This window comes from Solea senegalensis, linkage group LG3 (genome assembly GCF_019176455.1).
Source record: "Solea senegalensis isolate Sse05_10M linkage group LG3, IFAPA_SoseM_1, whole genome shotgun sequence".
NCBI classification, from domain to species: Eukaryota; Metazoa; Chordata; class Actinopteri; order Pleuronectiformes; family Soleidae; genus Solea; species Solea senegalensis.
The window spans coordinates 14,968,699-14,991,277 of record NC_058023.1 but is presented as its reverse complement, the minus strand read 5'-3'; the positions used below and the strand labels follow the sequence as shown (position 1 = coordinate 14,991,277).

Here is a 22,579-nt window from a genome sequence, read left to right as displayed (position 1 = left end):
GGACTTGCGTATCACCTCTATGAACGTAGCATGGCTGTGGGGGTTTTGTGAATAGACAAAAGACAGACTAAAATCTACCACGTGACTAGCTCTCCAGGTTTGGATTGGCCCAGTGGACCAAACCATGGATTAAATTACTCTCCCAGCCCATGTGATGGGACCTTGTAAAAAGTAGATAAGGCAAAACCCAACATCCATTCCAGACTTCTGTCCCTTTCCTCCTCCCCCGTCTTCTCAATCCCATCTATAGGCTGCGTCTCACACCCACAGGAAGCAGCAGAGGCCGTCTCGATAGCATCCGCCATCTATTTTATTTTTTCTTATTCTTATTTTTCAATTTGGTGGCTGGGGAAAGGTCAGGATTAGTTATCGACGTGGCTGTGTCTAAGCCAGAGACGGGGAAACCACAGCCACTGCCGTGGGTCCCCTAAAGCCATTTTCCTCAGTCCCAGCAGTGGCCTAATCTGTGTGGATGTGTGTAAGTGCATATGACTGTGAAAGAACCTATGTGTGTGAGAAACTGCATGTGCACTACAAATATGTATTTTTGTATTTACTTATTTGTGTGTTGCTTTGCATGCACATGTTTTTGTGTGTATGCGTTTTTTTTGCTCTACACGTTTTTTGGAGGATAAGCCGTCTCAAAGTATGTGCCTGCTTGCACAGGGCTGTATTTACTCAGAAACTGGGGAAGTGAATGATTGACCATGAGTCGATGAATTGCCGTCAAGAATTTAACTGAATAAGAATTTATCAATAATTAACCTAACATCTATTTTATTGTCATCTCTCTGGAACTCAAAACATTTGTTTGACTAGGTGTCACCGGTAAAGGAAATTTTAATCTTAGTTCCATGTAAAATAAAGGTTTGTGTAGGTACGATTTATACAGGCGGAAGAAGAAGAGCATGGATAAAATGAAGCTTGATGAAGCATACTCTTAATTGCACCGTCTCAGGGGCATGGGGCCATGACTCGGACAGAGGAGAGTGCCCACTACACCAGGGTGCTACAAATCTCTTACAGCTCCTTGTGTGTAACATTTGTCGCACAACAGAAGCAAAAAACACTGCTGGACTGAGAAACACAGATAACCATAGTAGACTCTATCAGCAGTATGTGAACTCCTTTAAAAAACTGATTGAATGTAACAGACATTTGTTTATATTTAAAGGTTATGCACCACAGTTTAAGGAAAATGCACAACATTTGCAACCCGAAAGAAAGAAGTTCATCATCTCTCAAAAGATTTTCAATAAAGTTCCATTTGAGTACATAACAGCATCCACTCGGATGCTGTTATGTATAATTTAATTCACACTGTTGACTGTCTTGCTGACTTTACTCAATGGCAGAGTCCAGTCCACCAAACTGATTGCGTCCCACTTTTCTTCTTTCACCCTCTTCCATCCATTCCCAAACCAGCGGTGATCCCCACAGTGAGCAGCTGCTGTCTCGTAGTCCCAGGCCTGTGAAATGATGATAGAGGAGCATGAGACCCTCACCCATCAGTCTTTATCATCCCTTCCCCACCCTTCCACCACCATAGCCATCGCATATGCTTGACTGCGCTCTGGTTGTGGTCGCTGACGGTGACAGATGCTCCTGGTCGGACAGAGCTGGAGACCCCTCCCCCAAAGTAATTTCAGCCTCAACCTGCTAGTTGGGTCCCCAAGCTAAGCCACTAAAGTGTAGAGCGGCACAGTTTGGTACAGTACTGTATGTATTTATTTCCTTTCCATAAGGAATAGTACCAAAATTACAGCCCCTACCATTCCATTCTTTGGCAACCTGTGCCAGAGTAAAATAGTATGGTCAGGGCGGAGCTATACTGGCTCCACCCACAACAGTCAGCTAATTGGGTGACAGAAAAACATCCTTCCCTTGCGATCAGTGCAAATATCCCATGGAAGTTGAGGCAAACGGCCACAGTTTGACGTCTGGTTGAGACAAAGAGCCACAAACCGAGTAGCGCTGTCGTCTGTTGTGTCACATTCAATGTCATTGTTCGTTGTCATCGCCAATGTTGGCCATCGGGCACAGTCCACGCGCCGCCGCTTTACCATTCCAAACTGTCCTGTACTGTACCAAACCCAACTGTACCATGATAGAAACACGGCATAAGTGTCAGAGGTGAAATAGTGATAGGAGGAACTGTTACACGGTGTTAGAGAGGTAGAAAAGGAAGTGAGAGAGTGAGGAAATAAAGTTTCCTTGTGTTCTCGTCAGACTTTGTTTCCCTCTTGTCTGACAGGCTTAAAGCTGCTGGAGTGGTGCAACTTGTTTCATGTCATCAATTTATTTGGAGGAGTGCATTGCATTATTTAGACGATGCTTTATCTCGCCCTCAGAATCACTATCTTGACGAGATTGGCACCGAATAGCATCCCCTATCTCTTGCGCTCATCAAGGCGTCTCATTTATTAACCAAAAGGAATTCTGAAGAGTGGCTGATATGCACGGATGATTAGATGCTCAAAAATGTGATGCTATCTGTCAGCGATTGGTTTTCTCTCATCTCTCTCTTTCTCTCTCTACGGTAGCCACTAGATCTTTAAAAGACATTAGCCACATACTGTAAGAAATAAATCAAACAAATGGATCAGCTGGGCTAAATAGTTGTCAGAAGCCTCACAATTCCTTATGAAGACGGATCTGCCTCTTATGGAGGCAATCAGGTATGGAACTTATCATAACAGAAATTAGGAGTGAGACCCATTTTTATTCCACGACCCAAGGCTATATTTCCATAAAAACTAATGGCCAAGTATATTATTCTTCTATACTGACTTATGCGCTGGCCCCTCTGTATTTAAAATACACATAAATAAATATATATATATGTATATGTATATGTATATACATATATATATATATATATATATATATATATATATATATATATATATATATATATATATATATATATATGTATATATATATAATGTTAAAATTGGCAAGAATAATGTGGTGCTGAATCCTGAGATAAAGTGGAGCAGGGTAATATGAGGAGTATGTCATTAATGTGCAATGCCCTTCGCACCTCTTGGCACAGGAGATAGGAATAATAGTCAGTTATATGTCCTCACACTAAAGGGGACATTACTGTATGTGAAGACATGTGTCCTGTGTGTGTTGTGCTTTTGAGGCACACGTTTCCAGTTTTGCCTCTCATTTCTCTCTGAAAATCGGCTTTTTGACCATCTCCCTTTGTTATGAAGGGTCGCAATTCAGTGATGATAACACAAGATTGCCCTTTTGTTCACCTTAAAGGCAAGTCAGTGATTAAAAACGCCGCAGGAAACGTTAGAAAGTGAAGACCTTGCATTGAAAGAAAACTTTAAACTTATGTATTAATTTTTGCATGTCGGTTATGAGAAAGATGAGGCTACTGCTGGAGATGTCGTTGAACGTGCATTGAAATGAAAGGAGTGGTGAGGACTAAGCAATGAGATAAAAAAAAAAGCTCTGTGACCCGAGAGGAAGAATACAAAAAGTGTCATTTTACACATCAACACATAGTTATTTGACCCATTATTGATGTTAAAATATTGGATACCATAGCTTTAGTTGCTAAAATCTAAAAAAGTGACAGCATTGCTGCAAAGAAAACCCCTGGATAGACAATTTACAGGACAACAAAACAAAACGATTGCGATCAACGTGACTTAACACGTAGTTTATTTTTACATACTTAAGTTATTACATTGCTGCCATAACAAACAGATATGGGAACTGGTCTGGATGCAAGGGACAGATCATGTAAGTCACATTCAGTGCATGCCATGTAACTCGCTCACTCAGGTGTCCATATTCGGTATCTCACTATGCATCTGGACACGCTCCTTCTACATGCACTAAACCCCTATTCTGCCGCTGAACACTGCGATGATTGTTTTTGAGAGTTAACCTGCACAAGGTAGACAGTTGGCATGTGAAAATGTCATCACTGTAAAACTCCCCCCGACACGGAAATGGGAGTGGGGGAGGAAGAGGGGCGCAGCAAGCCAAAAGGCCATTAAAATCTGTGATCATTTATTTCCACTCCTTCGTCTAATCCATCTCTCTGGGGAATGGTTCTGTCCTTATCCACCCAAGGCTACCAATCTATTCTCCTGTCTGTCTCCATGCATCAGAATGAACGTGTGAAACAGTCAGACATGTACTCTTTCTCTTTTACCCCTTTCTCGTCTTCTGTTTCTCAATGGCTCAACCCTGTTTCCTAATTTATCTGATTTTCACCATAGTCTCTCATTGCCCCATGTCTTTCTGATTTCAATTTTCCTCTCCTCAGAACTTTCCTGCCTGCCTTCCTTCCTTCCTTCCTTCCTTCCTTCTTTCCCCCCTCTCCCCATTTCACTGTGTCAAAAGCGTCTACATGAATCCAATTCAAATCATATCAAGAAAAGAGAGGAGCAAAAACAAGACTTTGTCAATGGCAATTTAATCTATGGCGAGTAAGGTGTATGCATGTTCCAGGAAGCTGTCTGATTATATTTGGATTTGTGCAGATCTGGTAGCTCCTCACTTATAGAAAAACGGAAAATTATACCAAAAGAGACAGCTGACTCATTTGTCACAATGTACTCTAATTTCTCCTAGATTTGTCTTCTCTATATTTGGACAGATTTTTTTCTCCAGTGAGTGATGTTTATTTAAATTTTGATGAATTTGTTTTCGCTCAAAAGAACGGGTGTAGTTGCGCACATGGTGAGGGAGGGGGATTCCCTCCCTCACCAACCTTGTATTTTTGAGAAGATAAGAACGAGGGGTCTGAGGCAAGCAGCTCATCATTCACTGCCTCACTAGTCATGAAAAGCCAGAGAATAAAAGGAGTGCCTCATACCAAGGTCCAATACCCCATCGGGCCAGATCCCTCAAGGTTAGCCACACCATTGTGTTGTCACATTAAGAAATAAAAAACTCTCATCTGCCTCCCTGCATGACACAAACGCATTTTGCTAATGGCCTCCACAAAGTCCCACTAAACAGTGAGGGAATATTTATTGACTATTGTTACCTATATGTAAACCTCTCATGTCACTGGGTGAATTCAGTGATGAAGAATCATAACTGTCAAATTCTCATGTGCACATGAAATTGCGAGGAATTCCAGCCTAGGGCTGAAACTAATGATTATTCATAGAACTGATTCATCTGTTGATTATTTTTTCGATTAATCATTTGGTTCATAAAATGTTGATAAATCTGAGAACTTGTCTTAATAATAAAAAAAACAACCTCAAACTGATTAAGCGCTGATCAAAATAGTTGACTATTAATTAAGTCATTAGGAGTAATTGAATAATTACTTAATCGTTGCAGCCCTATTTCAAAGGGAACTCTCTGATCTGAGTCTTTCCAAATTGCATAAACATAGTTGGTGAAATCGAATCTCGGCTTCAGCTGTCTTAGTCAAGCATGTTCTTCCAGTGGAGGTAAGGATAAGACTGGGATGATGTTAAACATGTACAATTGGGCCAGTAATGAGATTAAAAAGGCCAACAAGAGCAGAAGACCAGGGACTGAAACCCAAAAATCCCTCATCCTTTGAGAGTCTGGAGTGAAACACATTGTGGTGTCTGTTCAAAGTTTAAATGGAGCCTGAAAAAAAGTTTCTACGCTGTGGTTCCTCTGCTCATTTCGCCCCCCTGACAGACGTGAATCCCCGTTGCTCATCTCTGTGTTCACCAGACTAAGAAGATGTTCAGCAGAGGTAATAATGAAGGAAAACTTGTGAAGCCCTGCGATGGTGGGGAAAAAAAGAACTCCATAAGTAAGAAGAGGCCCTTTAGGATTACTTAACTTTGGCTACACAAGTTTCATGTCAGATTTTCTTGGATTCATGTGGTTTCAATTTTTACACTATGGATTCCTTTATTAAATAATATGGGTTAGCTATGGTAAATGCACAAATTCTCTCAACTCGCAAAGGAAGGGCAACGGTTTTATTCTCTGAAGTATAGCACAAGGTACAATAGAGAGCCTGTATTTTACCAATTCAACCATACGGTCAAATTTAAGAAAGTGGTATTTTGTATTTGTCATTTAAACGTATCATAATGCGTGATGATATGTTTGTCTTGCAATGTATGGATTATCACAGAGTTGCTGTTTTGTTTTTCTGCATAATGTATCATGTCAGAGTTGCCGTGCAGTTACCACCCTATATGTATAGCATATTATTGTAAGTATTATTATTATTATTATTATTATTGTTATTATTATGACATAAACCAGAAGACTAATGTCTGACAATGGCACTGGAAGAAAAGTCAAGTCATCACTGGAGTCTAACTTGCGTGAGTTAAGTTGAAGACTTTTCACCTCTTCTATCTTCAGTAACTGTCCTTACTTAAGTTAGTGTACCTATAGCAGAGGTCGGGATCTATCCAATTAGATATTATTGCCTCGACGGTGAGAATCTGAGGTTTAAGTCATGAAATGTTCAAACTTCAACATTCGAATCATAGTTAGCACATTATTATTATTGCTTTTACTAATGTGCTATTTCTAACAAAACACAAAACTGTGTAGTGTTAAAAGTCCATTGCCCTGTGTAGGGTTACTTACAAATGGAGTAGCTATAAATAGCTGTGCAGGCCTTGTTTGTCTTGCTTAAAAATGGTAAATATTAATAAGAAATAGGCTGTTTCCAAGCAATAAAATTTTGAACAAAGTTCAGTGCATTACACTGCAGTTCTTTTATTTTATGCCTCAGTAGTCTACAAAAGTCGACAGCAATCAGCCCTCTGGGCCTGATGAGCACAAACACAATGATATCAGCTCTGTGTCATTCAGTTCTCTGCAGAAATCACAACGTGCTAAAGGAGATAATGTGTAGCGACGTAATGGCCTCATTCTCGCCAGTTTGCATTTATGTTTCTGAACATTACTGCGGACCCGCGCAAAAAAACTGGGGGCTGTAAGATGCAACTTCACAAGGTCTGTGTATTTGAACTTAACACAGTTCATGCATGAGTAAATTTGCTCACACGAGTACAGTCATTGAAAGTTTGACAGTGTTAACTTTTTCAGGTTTGTACATGTGTGTATATATATATTTCTATATCTATGTATATATACATACATATATATACATACTGCTCAGTATCCTTCATCTCACATCTGATTGAGAATTCGGAGCTGGGTTCAAAGCCCAGAAATTGCTGACTGGTGTCTGGGTCTTTGATGATGTTTGCAGTGAGGGGTGTGTCTTTATTTTGTGAATGGACTCAGTTTTGTCTCTCATGTCGAAGAATAGTCTATGAACTTCTCTCCATTGCCTTGTCATCTCTGGAGACGCCAAAAACTCGCAGCAGTGGTAGGGATTGGAGATTTGCTCAGTCTCTTTCAAACTACCTTTGCTCTGCTTTCGCAGCAGTTTTGAAACCGATCTCCCTCTCCCTCTCTTTCGTCCCCAAGCCACATATTTTTCAGCAAATGTGGTGTGCTTATACTGGAAATGTCTTTCAACACTACATTTTTTTGTTTGCTAACTTCGCGCCTCAGATCAAACATTCCTGTAAGCCAACAGTAGAAGTGGTGACAGCAAACAAATGTGTCCACACACTGTTACGTTCTCTCTTTTCCACTGAGACTTTGCCTTTTTTGGATTATGAATGAAAAGCTATCTTAGGATAACACCAGCACCAGGTCATGATGTATGTGGCACTCTTTTTTTATCTTTAGTTTTTCTATTTGGTTTATAGTTTCTTCACATTTTTGGCAGGAAGTTGTTGGAGTTGTTGACCTCTGCCTGAGAGCCACACGGCATTAAAAAAAGTCAGGAAATTAGGCATGAGAAATAATTTGGCATCGCCAAACTGCATTGTGGGTAAGTTTCTTTGCTTTACGTGTGCAGAGGTTGAGAGTTCAAAGAAGTGTGATGTTCAAATTTCCAGGCGTCATCTCGAGCATCGGCCAATGAAATCCCATTTCAGTGTTTGAGCTAAACATCTGTGATGAGATGGGCGGACATTCACAGCCATGACAGACACTGCTGCTTCCAGTCCTGCCCACCATCAAGCGCATACTATATGTGAGTCCAGTGTCACTGATGTTCCTTTTCATGTCTGACCAACAGCTGCCGATCTGATCCCGCTAAATCAAAAAGCTACCAAAGCAGGTGAACTGTCATCAGAGGTGGAGAGTGGACTGAGTGGACCACATTAAACCTAAAAATTGGTCATGAAGTCTTTTATTATCTAAATAATAAGTTTGCTGGAACCTTTCAGAGCAGGGGTGAGGATTTTTATAGCGCTTTATATATTTTATATGGATCACACATTTTAATTTCAGTTATTTCTACACTGCTGATTTGATAGCACAAGTTGAAATTGGGGTTATATTGTGGCCACATATGAGCCCAGCATGAATTATCTTTGGAAGATATATATATATAGACTTCTGCCCCTGCCTGAAGGCTGTCCTATAGTGGAAAATGAGTACAATTGGACAAATAGAGCTTTAGCTGGCTTTCAAAACATGAAAGTACAGTAGGAGGGCCAAAGCTCCTTGGGGGTCCCAGATTTTTTTTTTCACAAATGCAAAACAATACAGCACAAGTGAGAGAGAAAATGTGTGGAGTGGGGGTGTTATCATCAAAGGCACCTCATGCTTCAGCTCGTTTCCCTTCATTCTCCCCTCTTCTTTCTCCTCTTATTCTCTGACTTGACATGGATTAATTACAGTCCTACACAATTTACACCCTGCTGGAACTGCTTCGAAGAATAAAGAATGGTTGAAATGTGAGACCAGTGACAGGGCATTAGAATGCTGAATTGCTTTTGTGCTGTACACGTGACGCTCCTCTGCTACCTTTGCGGGGAACATGCTCACAAGGCCGGACACATTGGGGAACTCCCAGGCCTTTAAGTGACAAAATGCCCCTCACTCAGATGAAGTCGAGCAATGTTTAAGCACACGGGATCTGTTCCGTTTTTGTCTTTCAAAAGCTTCACCTTGATCGTATCAGCCGCATGTAGAAATTACAAGCATGTCCCTCAGCCTCTGCCACTGCTGTAAAACACTCCTGTTTTTGAAACCCAATATGGGAACAACATATATGACAGAGCCAGGCGAGAGCATGCACAATCTCTGCTTATAGAATGTGGACTCTGAGGCACGCTTAAAGGAGAGGCAGATGTCTCCGCCAGATCCGGCCCGGCGCTGCCAAGGAGGTGTCAGCAGCAACTGGCAAGGCGGGTATCCTGCAGCCCACATGGCTGCTCTGCCTATGAATGGTGCTTTTGTCAAAGGTGGCAGTGAAGACACTTGAGAGGACCACAATTAACACCACCTAAAATTAGAAACGCATGACCCCTATGCTTCAGGCCTACAAGGGAAAAAAAAGCGTACTTCCTTTTTTTTTCCTTGAATACATTAGACGTGTTTGGGGAAAAACATCAGTGATTTTGACAGTCGTCTCCAGGACTCTGTATTATTGGGGCGACCACATGTCAGAGGCCACAAGGCAAGAGCCCAGACGTTCACACGGTCCACTCAGGTTAACTGGGTGGGAGCAATTGCAAGAGGAGAGGGAGCCATCTTGGCTCAAAGTGACCGGTGGATCAATGCACTTAAAAGGCAGAGGCAAAGGTCAGGCTGCTCAGTGGCAGCTCAGGGATTCACTGTGACAGCCACCAGGATGGTGGTGAGCCACCACCTTCGTTTGACCACACACCGCACAGCTATAGCTATATGTGTAGACTGCAGACATTCTTTAATCACCCCTGCATCAAACAGAGTGTAAAGTGCTTTCAACATATTGTTAATGTTCATTTTCACATTTAGCAAATGCTTTTCGTTAAACAGGAGGACACTCTGTTGTGACCGAAAAGCTCACAATGACTTTAACGTACACGTACAAATTTGTCCTAGATGAATGAAAGCAATAGCATTGTCTAGATTTTCAATAGCCATCTCCCCACAAAGGCTCCATTGGCTCAAGGATAGAGCTGTTATGTATGGTATAACAATGCAAGGGGTCTGGACACCTGCTACGAATACTACTCTTGCTGAGTGGCATACTTGGCAGACCGCACCCAAGGCCACAGCTTTTATAGCAGTCAAACCAGCAAAGGGGCCATCCAGACCCCAAGGTTGTGTATTTTGCGACACCCTCTTTTACACATGGCTCTGTCTTTCATCCAGTTCCATCCTCTCTCTTTCATCCTCCGCCCCCTTCACCATCACTCCTTCCCTTATTTTAGTAATTTAGCAGTGTATAATATAAAACTGTCTCACAAATACGGCCGAATTATAGATTTTGTGAGGGGGTGTGTTTTGGCAGTGAGATGCAGTTGCAAAAGGAAACAAACAAGATGCCCGTTCCAAATTGAAGGAAGGGGGGGGGGTGAGTTCCTCCCTGCTGTGCATTCAAATTGGTCGCTGTAATTGGACAGGCCACTGTCGAGCTCGTCTTTTGGATTAGACGAGTCCGAGACTCAGTTTATTTGTGTCCGCTTGGTTGTCGAATATCTCCACTTTTTGTCCGCAGCTTATCGGCCCCTCCCTCAGCTGCCACTGTCACCCAACTACGTTGTTAATGGTAATGGAACGTCTGCCAGGAATTACCCTCTTTTGATGTGATCCCTCTGTCATTGTTGCTCAAAACAATCTAGTTGGGGATTCATCACAGCGATTATTTGCATATCTTGGTAGCCACACTGTTAAGTTGGAGCTGACATAATTAAAGCTGCAATGTATAACTTGGTGTTTGTTTGACGTTATTATTTTTGCCTCTGTTTGAGGCAAAATAACAAAAAAGAAGTAACATTATTTGTATGGTGCTATCTTCAGGGACAGAAGATACAAACTGTTGAATGACTTGGTTTTTGAGCAGTGAAATTCACTTTTCGTGGGTCCTTTTATGTGTTTTCGGTCATACTCCAACTTGTTTGCAGTCTCACTTTGTTGCTGTTGCCTCTGTCTGTCATAACATTTCACTTTCACGTGTCACCAGACAACACAATATGTATCCTAAAAGATACAGTGGGAGTTGTGTGGAGCTGATAAGCTTAGTTGGCATTGTGTGACCACTTGACAATGGTTAGAATGTAATGGACATTTGTTTATAATTAAATATTGCACTCTACAGCTTTAATGTTGACATAAACTGTATTTGTGAGAATGGTGACCTTATAAATGTGTCACATTGCTTGCATTTCACTAGCACAGGCACGATATTTTGTTGTGTCTGTGCTGTAGTATTATTATTATTATTGTTGTTATTATTATCATTATTAAGTTCACTGGAAACCATCAACAATCATTACTCTCACACATTCATCCCACCAATTGTAAATAGTGCTACACAAACACAGAATCACCACCCTGTTTCCATGCAGTCCCTGTTTTTTCTCCGGGATCGCTGGACGCCAAACAGGCAAGAAAAATGACCAGCATGCTCTTGCTACTCCCCTGAGAGGTGAGTCCTGCACACAGGGATGTAGCTATTACTTATCATCATCAAAAAGTGCTTGTTTTGTGATAATAAGGGCCTGGGATAGAAATCTCAGCTAAAGGGAGAGCGGGGACAACCTGAAGTAGCAACGGAGGAATCCTTTCTCTGCTTACCCAAGCATTTTCTGCCTCTGTAAAACGGTGGGCCAGCGCTAAGACCCGGATTAGCCCAGAAATAGAGGGAGATAGGAAAAAACTGTTATTAGCCACGGTTAGAAGGATGAAATGAGATAAAGAATAACAGACAACAAGTTCAAATGTGCTTACTGTGCAAGTGACAATCGTCAGGGAGTAAGGAGAGAGGGTATGATAGTGCATTACATTTTAGCTGCTTGTTATATTCATGCGTCTGTTACAGCAAAACAGGAATCTATTGTTTATGTATCATATTGCATGAGAAGAAACAGAAGAGCTGTTAATTTGTGAGGCCCGCCGTGAAGGAAGTAAAAGGGAACAATCGTTATAGTTTATTCCCTCGCTGTGTATTTTGTCCCTGCAGGATTCAACCTGAACCATGGTCACATTGCTAATAGCAACATTCAGCCCGAAGGGAATGTCACACCACATAAATTTCCATCTTCATTGTTGTGGGTCAGGAGGACTGTGCACCCTGTGGGAAAGCCGGACAGCTCACAAGTCAACATGACGCATAACTCATGTCATTCTACGTGGGGAGAAAGTTCATGCAATACATACATTTAGGGTCATGTGTTACAGTTCCAGCAGGGGTCACACTCGACAATAGGCCAGTTGTGATGCAGGCCTTATCTGCAAAAGTTCTCAACAGCCCTCCCTCTCCCTCTGCAAGCAGTTCACGTTCCTTGTTTGTTTTATCTATCGCCATTCAGCTATTTGAGTTTGACATTAGGTTCATGACCACTTCAATTCACCTCCTGGTATCTGATGATTCCGTCGCTCACACTCCCCTAATGTATGCAAGGAGGGGAGAGAGAGAGAGAGAGAGAATACATGTCGGAGGAAAGGCACTCGTCCCATCTGATTACAAGGTCTTTTCTGATGAATCACGCCGCAGTGGACATCTCGGGTGATATCAAAGGCTGCTCTCCATCTTACTAGTTAGATTAATTGGGAAGGGACTTTATTGTTCACACAAAACGCCACAGCAGATCACAAGACCCAGGACTCATAAAATCAAGTATTTATTCACTGTGTCTGTTGATGAGCTGATACTTCAGCATAATGGGGGTGACATGCCAAAGCCGATTCTTTTCAAGTGCATATTCAATGCAGAATTGCTTATAATAATTTGGTGGAAGGATTAGTTTGTAACAAAGGGATAAAACTGTTGGAAACAGAGTGGAAGAGGCAAATAAAAAGACCCAGATTTGTGCTGACAGAAATACCTTCCTTGCCACAAGCATTTCTCTATTTTGTGCAGGTTCCTCTGGTGGTCACAAGCAGTAAAGCTATACCTGCAGATCAGAGGGGGAGAGAGAGGGGAAGAAAAATTGAGAGAAATAAATAAATATCTATTTAAAAATAGCCTCTCAGCATGGCAAAGAGAGATTTGAAGATATTATCCTCAAAGGCTGCTGTGAGTGAGGCCTGGAGAATGGAAGGCTGTCTGCAGTGAAATATGAAAGGCACATACTCCCTGACAGCCTATGGCTTTTCCTGATACTGCCAACACCAGCCCACTGGAGTGATCCATAGACTCTTTGTGGAGACTTGTGATATAAATGCTGAGGGCTAGATGTTGAAGATCCTCAGCTCGCTGCTGCCCCACCCTCCCTCGTCATCGCCTCGCCTGCCGCATGGGGAGAATTTGTTATGTTCCCTCTCGTACGCCTGCCTCGGAAACATCAGGACGGCAGACAGGGGGCAAGTCGACTGACTTGTCCTTGTCCCTTTTCAATTTGACAAGGCAAGCAGCCTTGGGGACTTTCCAGTCTATTTTCAAATTGACCGTTTATAATCAGTTTTCTAAAGGAGAAAGAGAAGGGGTGGAGGAGTCGCGGTGGCCCTGTGTTGCTGTGGAAGGTGGAGAGCTGGGGGTTGGGAGATGATAATACAGCAGCGTGTTGTCAGATGTGTCAGCAGGTAAGATGAATGAAGAATAGGGAGTGGGTGCATAAAAGGGAATGCGCAGCGGGGAATTGACCTCTATTCAAAAAGGAAAAGGAGGAAAAAATGAAAATAAATCCATATCCTCAAGCAAATAAACATATACACCCTCACTTTGAAATATTCATAACCGCTCTATGAACCCAAATATGACAAGAAAAGTTGGGCTTGGCAGTGGCTACAACCTTCTAAAAAGAAGAGGCTCTCGTTGACCATTTTTGATGCCAATGTGTCTGCATATATCAGCACCTGCAAGGTCAGGCCGACTCGGGCGTGGCAAGCGTGGTGAAGGCCCCAGCCTGGGAGGCGTTGCAGCATTCTGTCACACTGTTTGCTCCACCGCCACCACACCATGACATTTCCACAAGATGGCTCTACTAAATTATGCGGCCCAGTGGAAGGGTAAGAAGGGAAAGGGGGGAAAAAAGCTCATTTTCTGGGTGTCTGCATCCGACCTGAAACCACCACTTGTTTTCATCAGCGCCTTTTGCCACTTATGCAAAACGATGTGCAGGGTAATAGTGGAACAATCAAGCTGGCCCACTGCTCCTGTTCTCCACACCACAGCCACTTCTCTTGCTTTGTGGTACAACGACACAGTGTCACCTCCACACCGGCCCCCATCCTTCCCAGATTAATCCCAATTTGGCCATCATGCACAGGGCCGTCCAAGGGGGGGAGGCAGCAAGTAATTGACATTCTCAGGTGCATGAGTTTTGTTTATGTAGTAATGCTGAGCCAAGGCCTTTCACTGTGGATGACAGCAGCCCCGTTCTGCATAAGCCACTTGATTTGGGAGCGCTGCATGAGCAACTGCTCAGTAGCCCATGGCCCTGTGGCATTTCAACAGAGGACATTTCAGTAAAGATCACCTCAGGTGTCAAGCAGCTTGGAAGGTGCAAGCGGCAGCTAGAGGTCGTTTGTCCAGTGCATTGATTCCACTGTGACCCCATCGCTCTCTATAACAATTGATCCATCCCCCAAGACCCCTATACAATGCCCACACCACACTGGGGAGTTATAGCTCACCCAGGAAAGTGGCCTGCCCTTAAAGGAAATAATGGCAAATTTTCAATAGGACATCACACACCACTATATGAAATAGGCATTGTGCTGTCCACTTACCCTTGAGGTAATTTCGGTGATAGGTAGAGTCCATTTTGGTTATTGGGATTCCATGAAGGTGGGGCATCTATAAACATAAGAGCATGCTGAGGGTGTGGGGAATGACTGTATGTCATTAAATGTAGGGGGTTCAGTGTGTTTGTGTTGGTAGGGGTTGTTGGTACTCATACATGGACTACCCTTTTCTAAATGCTTTCCTAGGCAGATCTCCCATGCCTTTTAGCATGTCACCCAGGGCCATGAATCACCATTACAGCACCTACAATTTTACCTGGGCTCTTCTACAGCTTTTTCATTAGGGTAAAAGGGAGCCCGGGCAGACATAGACAGGTCTGTTGAGGGGGTTGGCTGTGTTTGTGAGAGGGAGTGTCATGGATTTGGGTTGGGTGGGTTAATTACAATAACAATAGGGGCGGCCAAAAAAAAGCATGCCATGGCAAGGCTGACTTAGTCTCATTTGTTTCAATAAGGTAAATTGATTCTTATGTCCTCTGGTGCCATTTGCATCGTATCCATTTAACGCGCACCCCTCGCCCCGCTGTCCCTCTCGCTGCCATCTCCTCCTCCTCCTCCACCCCCTCCATTCACTTCATGTGCAGAGGGCAAGACAACATCAATGAGGACGCATTGATCTTCCCGGACAGCAGACACATGTGAACACTCGCACATAAAGTACGTCCGCATGAATTCATATATTCCACCTATGCATGGACGCGCATAAAGAATGCTGTCATGAAGTAGACATGCAACCCTTAATGAAGATATTTGACATTCAGGGATTTGATACTCCCTTCAAAGTTCTGAAATAGAAAACCATAACATTTTTATTTAAGGATGTAGACATTGCTTTTAAAAAGCACTGTCACGTCAGTACTTTTTTCTGTCATATCTCTTTTTGGAAGCAGGATAAAAACTGTATGTAACGTGACTATTTTGGTCAATCAACAGTAACTTGAGGAAGTGTAATATATTCCAAAGACTGTAGACTCCCCCCACTGAAAATAACTTATGTCTTAAGAATATTTTCATATTTTTCCTCCACACCAAAGTCCATAAAGAAAATCAGCAATGTTGCGTCAAAGCGCACAGGAGTTATTAATTCATTGCTGCCTAAATTCATTGTAGATTCAGTGAGTTGGAATATGTTATCTTGTGAATTCAGTTTATAAAACCTTTTGTTTGGATATATCTAAGTGACACAAAACTCTCAGCTCTGTGTCCCCACAAGCTAAAAATGTAGATCAACACTGCTGACTTTGGTGCAGGAGAGTGGGCAATGAACAAACTTTTTAAACGCAGCGAACATGTTGTTAAGACGTTGAAACTCGAGCAGTCCAACACTTTTTATGCAAGACTAAAATCTGTTTCTGTCCCTGGTGTCATCAACAAGAGCGAGTGTCCAGGTGTTGTCTGGTTCCACGGAAACAGCAGCGAGGCAGTGGTGCGTTCAGCTAAGCGATTGTTGATAATATGTCAATACCTCGTGGAAGCACGCTTCAAAAAAACCTTCAATATCCCGTAAACTTTACTTATATTGTCATGCAGTCCATGCAATAACTGATCCATCTTCCTTATACTGCTATACTTGCTTGGCTGCTTTGCCCAATAGCTCCTGTTATGCTCATAGGCATGGTCAGTGAATGCAGCACTGCCCACTGGCCTCTAACTTGGCCCTCAGGCAGGGAGGTATACATCTTGCCATCCACACTGAGTTCCTTCCTGCCTGTCTACCTGCCACGGACCCCCCCTTTGGTATCACACACAGTCTGGTGCTAACACACACACACTCCCATCATCAGTCACCGTCAGGGCAGATAGCAGTTGCCATCAGGCAGATGAGTGACGACTGGGCCCATACCTGAGCGCCTGCATGACAATGGGACTGTGCACTGAGATAGAGAGACAAAGGCTGCAGCTCTGCCACACACATGCATGACTCAAGACAACAGCTGATCTTTATTGTATGCTGTACAATTAGCTGTCCGCTACCAACATGAAACACAGTGTTAAACAATGCATCCAGCCTGGTAGGATATTGTTATTGAATAATGTGTATGTAAACTCCACACGTGCAGTATATTGTCTGCACTGATCTAAATATTAGTTCAACTCCAGGTGAAACAAAGCCCATATGACAGGGAGCAATAATCATATGCATTTGTTTCAGTCAGTACTGCTGTTTCAGCATAACATCTTCCAACACTTCCTTCAAGATGACAACCTTCTCCAACAGGATTATTGCCAAGCTAACACTGTAACTAAAATATTTATTGCCGAGAGAAATTGCCACCAAAGCTATCGCAACCACCACTTTGAATCGGCAATAAGCAAATCCCATTAAATCCCCTTTAAGTCAGCCTCATTTGGGCAAATCCTGACTGCTTGTGAACAATATGAAAATATAGATTGTAATGACTACAGGGAAGTACAAAGGCCTTGTGTATTAGATTCATCAATACCCTTTTCCTGCATTTCTTGACACGATTGTGCATGTTTAAAGTGTGGTGTAAGTTCAGTGTAGACTTCTTAAAGCTCCATGTGTGGTTTAACACAAGCACATGTTGCACCCACGCTTGCATTTGACTTCTTGTTACAACAAGCACAGTCCCTGAATCATACACATTCTCGGTGCACCACAAGATAATAACAATAAGTCTCCCCAAAAGACATTGAAACGCAATAACCATTTTGCAGGCGGCCCTGGACTGTGGCTGATCCGCTATTTGTTACCTTGAGCATTTGGTAAAACAAAAACAGATATTGGCCAAACACTTGAAAGGATTTATTGCGCGTGTTGTCCACAACTTCAGTGCTGTCTCACTGAAACAAACCATCACAATTCCACTGCTACACTACAAGCTGAAAACACCTTGATCCAATTAGAAACCCCGGCTTAAATCCAAGTGTAAATTTGTAAAACCATCAGGTAATGATTAAATTCACCCAAGCCGCCTCCTGCAGGAAGTTTGTGTTGCATCTCGAAACACTGTGAGCACAACAATTGAGTCACAGGTTTGGGCACCAAAGGATGATGATTATGGTAATCCAACAATGCCAAAGCTCTATTATATGTGACAGACTTTTGTTGCAAACTCATGACCTTATTAACCTTCCTAATCCTCAACTGGGTTCTCATGATAAGGGGCTTACACGCACACAAGCAGGCACGTGCACCCAGACACTTTCACTTTGATGTCTGGCAAATACTCTGGAAAACCATATGCACCTGATTTATCCTGCACACCTGAGCTCCTGTGTGCATATCAGCACAGGCCCTTGAGTCTTCCAACACAATTAAATACTCTCCCTTAGATCAACAGTGGGGGGGGGAAAAAAAGGATGGCGGCGTTTGGAGCAGAAGGCCCTCCCAGTGTGGGCACATGAGAAAGCAGGTCTGATTGGTATTAAGTGGTGAGATTAAAAAGCCATCGCATAGGTCAGGTCAGTTGGTGTTCATTTGAATGCATTACCAGGGTCCGAGGCTAGATAATTCTCTCATTAGCACCACTCAAACCCTGAGTGACAACGCGGGTGAGAAGGGAGCATGTCGTACAACACTTAGAGTTAATTAGTCCGCGTGCACTGTTGCTCTGCACCCCCGTGCACATGCTCTCTCCTCTTCCTCTTGAAATGGCCTCAACCTAAAGCATCTTCAGTTAATCAAAGACAGGCTGTGGAATTTAGAAGAGAAACTACTTGTTGTATAAGGATTTACCCGAGTAGGCATTTACTTTTTTTCCCCAAAAAAGGCACACTCTGTGAGACGAATTGTTACGTGAGGTCCAAACATTTTTTTGATGCTGACAAACTTGTATTCCGCAAAGTAGATCTGTGAACACATCAACGTATTTAATATGAATTTAAACCTAAAATAAGATGAGATTTTTAGGTCAGTACCCCAATACTGGATATGTCGCCTCACCTGCGCTGTTATCAATTATCTAAACCAATGTTGGAATATTAGGACAAATACATTTTATTTCCCCTACCTATCTTGATACATGAGAAGCTCTTAAGACACAGGAACACAGACCACATAAGTAGTTCAAGTATGGAGTTACTCATCAAATATCCACTTCAACTAAAACTCACAGACCAACCCGACTTTAAAGTAAAAGAAAGTTACCAGATTATTTCCTTTCTCTGGTAGAAACTCGGGATGTTTTTGACCCAGTAATATTCTACAACTGCATGAAAACTATGTACAATAATTCAGGAAGTTATTTTTGCTGATGGCAGACAGTTTAGATTATAATGTTGGGCTCACCTCTGTTTGGCTCATTTAGGTCATGTGTGTGTGTGTGCGCCTCACACTATAATTATGATCAGTGAATGATGGCTCACACTGAGGGAATAGGTCAGTATGGAAGTGGACAATAATCTTTTAAATGTACATTTAATGCCTTAAATGTTTGATTGAAGCTACTCATTGAAGGCCAAGGTAGTTGTGGAGTGATGTTAGAATACTATAAGTTGCCCTCCTTCCCCTTTGATTATTTCCGGACAGATAAGAAAGCACAAGTCACCATTTTTTTGTCTAAAGTTTCTGAGGAGATTTAGAGGAAATGGATTTCTCACTCTTTCTTTGTTGATGACAATGTGTTTGCATATTGGGAGCATGGGGTTATATTCACATCATTAGTCTCTCTACTTGGATCTAGGCCTGCGCCACCATAGCAGTTATATTCACTTCGGTTCTAAAGGTTCCATAAATTGTCTCCTTGCCTTCCTCACTTATGTTCACTGGCACTCCTTCCACTGTTCCCATGAGACTCTGCGCTCGGCTCATTGGCCACCACACACATGCACACAGAGGGGGGTTTTCTCGCACCACCACCGCTGGGCTTACCCAGCGCACACACACACACAGCCTGAATACCAATCTCCACATGCCTCCAATCACAATACCCAACTGAGCACACAGGGTTAGCTGAATATTCTAGGAGCTTTCAATTTTTCAGACAGGTCTGCAAACCTCCCGTCACATGGAGCCATCACACTCAAGGGAGTTAGAATTTCACCAGTCGTTAGCAGGGTCATCTGCAGTCCCGCAGGGAGGGCTTTAAAGGGAGGATTTGAAATGCTTTGCACTCTCTTTATGCCGTTTTTGTCTCCATGCTTTAGCTCTCTGCGTGGGGCTGTCATAATTCCACTTCCTGTCTTAGACGCCCGGCATATTCATCCCTCTCAATCTCATCTTCTTCTACCCAAAAGAGGGTTTTTTTTTTTCTATGACTGCGATGTCACGCTTCTAACACCATTGTGGAAACACGGTGACAGAGCTCCAAACCGCTGGTTGGACGATAGTAAGCATTTATCCACTTGTATAATGCACTGTCGTGTTCATACAGGATCAAATATGGGATATAAGGAAAATGGCTTCCAGCTGAATGAAACCAAGGAGGAGGGGGCTGCGTGGAAGATAGAGGGGGAAATGAGAAAATATTTCTTCTTCTAACTCTTGCACTAATATGAATTCCCAGTGAAATGTCTGCCTAAGTAGGTCAATGGGATTTAGAAAGTTTGTGGTGTGTTTTTTTTTTCTTCTTCCTCCTCTCTCCTCCTCATACTGTCTTGTCAATGGGAAATGAGCAATGCGATTAGGATAGGGGAAGATGACTTGGAGAGAGTGAGTGAGTGAGTGAAGAAGAGCAAGGGAAGGAAGAGAATGATGGAAGACTGGAGGAGTGGTGGTTTGGGCCTTGCAGGTCGCTCTCCATATGACTGAGAGACACAGACAGTGAGAGTGAGAGGAAAGGGAAGAGAGATTTGTATCTCTCTTTGTATCTCCAGAGGCGGGGAGTGGCTATAGTATCTTCATCTTGATACTGAAGCAACAATCTTAATTACACCATTTCTCTAGGCAATATGTATGTGAGGGTAATGGATAAATAGAAAAGGGTAATTATTTGCCAGAAGTTATAACATTTGCACCTATAAGCACTGCCTGATACACGAGATTGTCATTTCGCCCCACTTTTCACAATGAAAATAGTTTATTATCAGCTAAATTATTTAGTCAGATTGTAATAAGTAAATTAGTTTTGTAGTTGTTGAATATTTTATACTGGGTTTCAAAATGTAATGAGTTAAGTTTGGTCAAATACAAATGGGCCACTCTTGGTAATTTGCCACAATGTTCCTCTGGGTAAATCTCCGGCAGTGGATGTGATTGAATGTTACAATTAAACGCGCTAATTCACTGTCAAAAGCAACTTATCTATACACATGATATATTTAGCACTTAATTGGAAAGCACATTTAGAAACGGTTCCTTCTGTGATTTCTACATCACAGTCCAATCAGGAAAAAAAACTCATTCACAAACTGAAGCGAATATTCGTAGTCAGGTTATTAAAGAGACTGGGTGAGTGAATAATTTAAATGCTAATTAATGTTTTAAGATTCCCAACCTGCGATGACACACATTTATCCCTCATGTCCTCTCAAATGGATAATTTCAACATTCACTTAGTGCGGAATAACGTTTTCCCTCATATTTCATTCAATCAATTCAGCAGCAATGGTGCTTCTTTCACCCATGCAGCTACCTCCAGCCTGTGTTAGAGGAAGATGGAATCCATCAATACTGGGAGGCAGTCAGTGGAATCACTAATCAACTCTTAGCAGGGAATTCAGTTGCCCACAGGCTGCACTGATGAATCATGGGAAACATGCTTCAAATCTGCTTTGGTCAAGGTTCTTTCCTCTATCACAGGTTCCACTGTTGCGTTTCCTTAACAGCATATTTGATTTTAATCACTTCTCCTTTTGCACAATTGTCCCTGTCAAGTTAACTCCTTCATGTTGTGCGCTCAGTCTGCAGAGATTCAGAGACCACCAGCAGCCTCCGATAGAGCCACAGATATTGGATGGACTTCATTAGCGTCCAAATGTTGTGAGAAGTGGTTCAGCGTTGTGTTCAAAGCAGCCCCGAAAAAAGAAGTTCTGACGCGAGCGGCAGTGGCATTATTCATGGTTTCACAATAGCTTGTTATTCATCATAAGACAAAGGAGAATCTCACTCTGCTTGACATAGATGGAGGAGGGCCACAAGGGTATTATTCACATCTGTTGAAAACAGTATGCACAGCCAACTGGATGTCACGATACACCACGCTTATTAATGCATACAAAGTCTCCCAACACCGAATATAAATTACATTTTCCTTCACATCGGAGCATAAATATTAATTGCGTTAAATCTGTGATGTATTGTGGTTAGGGAACTGCTTTAGTTGTTTATTGTTACACCAACAGCATGCATTTTATTAATCAAAGCAGCGTGTCACGTGACGCCACAATGTGTAGAGCAAGCACTGTCCAAAGTGTGCTGCCGAGTTAAAATGTGTGGTTCTCGTTGACGCCACAAGGTGACACTGCAGCCTCACAAACGCATGCTTTCAACTGCTCCTTGCTCTGTGCACTGCTTAAAAGCTATGTTTTTTATTAAACTTGCACCTAAAACAATAAACTGTCAGCCTCAATATTTAGCTTGACCTCAGAAATATCTGTACACAACACTGCCAAAGCCTAATGATTGATATAACTCTCCGTGCCCCTTAGATGTACACAGTGCATTGTTCAGCACTCAATATAAATAATCCTACCTTAGCCACAGTATGCACAAAGGAATCGACTCGAGCCTCGAGGAGGCTTTTCGGCTCGTTTCCTCTCTTCTCTCTTCAAGTCGAGAGTTTGCACAGCTGTCCGGGGAAACACAAATGGCATTCCACTCACTTCCTGTGGCAGGACATCTGTTGCTTTCAGCTGGCATCGCTTCTTACTCAGCTGAAGTGTGTGCTTTATGCAGCCCGGTGGCATTATAATAACTGAGCTGACTATTATTTAGTCATATAATGGGTCCGTTCCCACGTGATAGGTGGGGTGGTTCAGCTGTTTT

General features: G+C 42.5%; 1 long non-coding RNA gene across 1 annotated transcript; it reads right to left on the bottom strand.

Moving 5' to 3' along the window:
• Positions 1 to 1,299: 1,299 nt before the first annotated feature.
• On the bottom strand, positions 1,300 to 22,485 carry LOC122767272. The gene is made up of 2 exons (XR_006360196.1): positions 22,287 to 22,485; positions 1,300 to 1,469 (listed from the first exon to the last, which is right to left on the bottom strand). It is a non-coding gene; the product is annotated as an uncharacterized LOC122767272 (long non-coding RNA).
• Between the last annotated feature and the right edge of the window lie 94 nt (positions 22,486 to 22,579).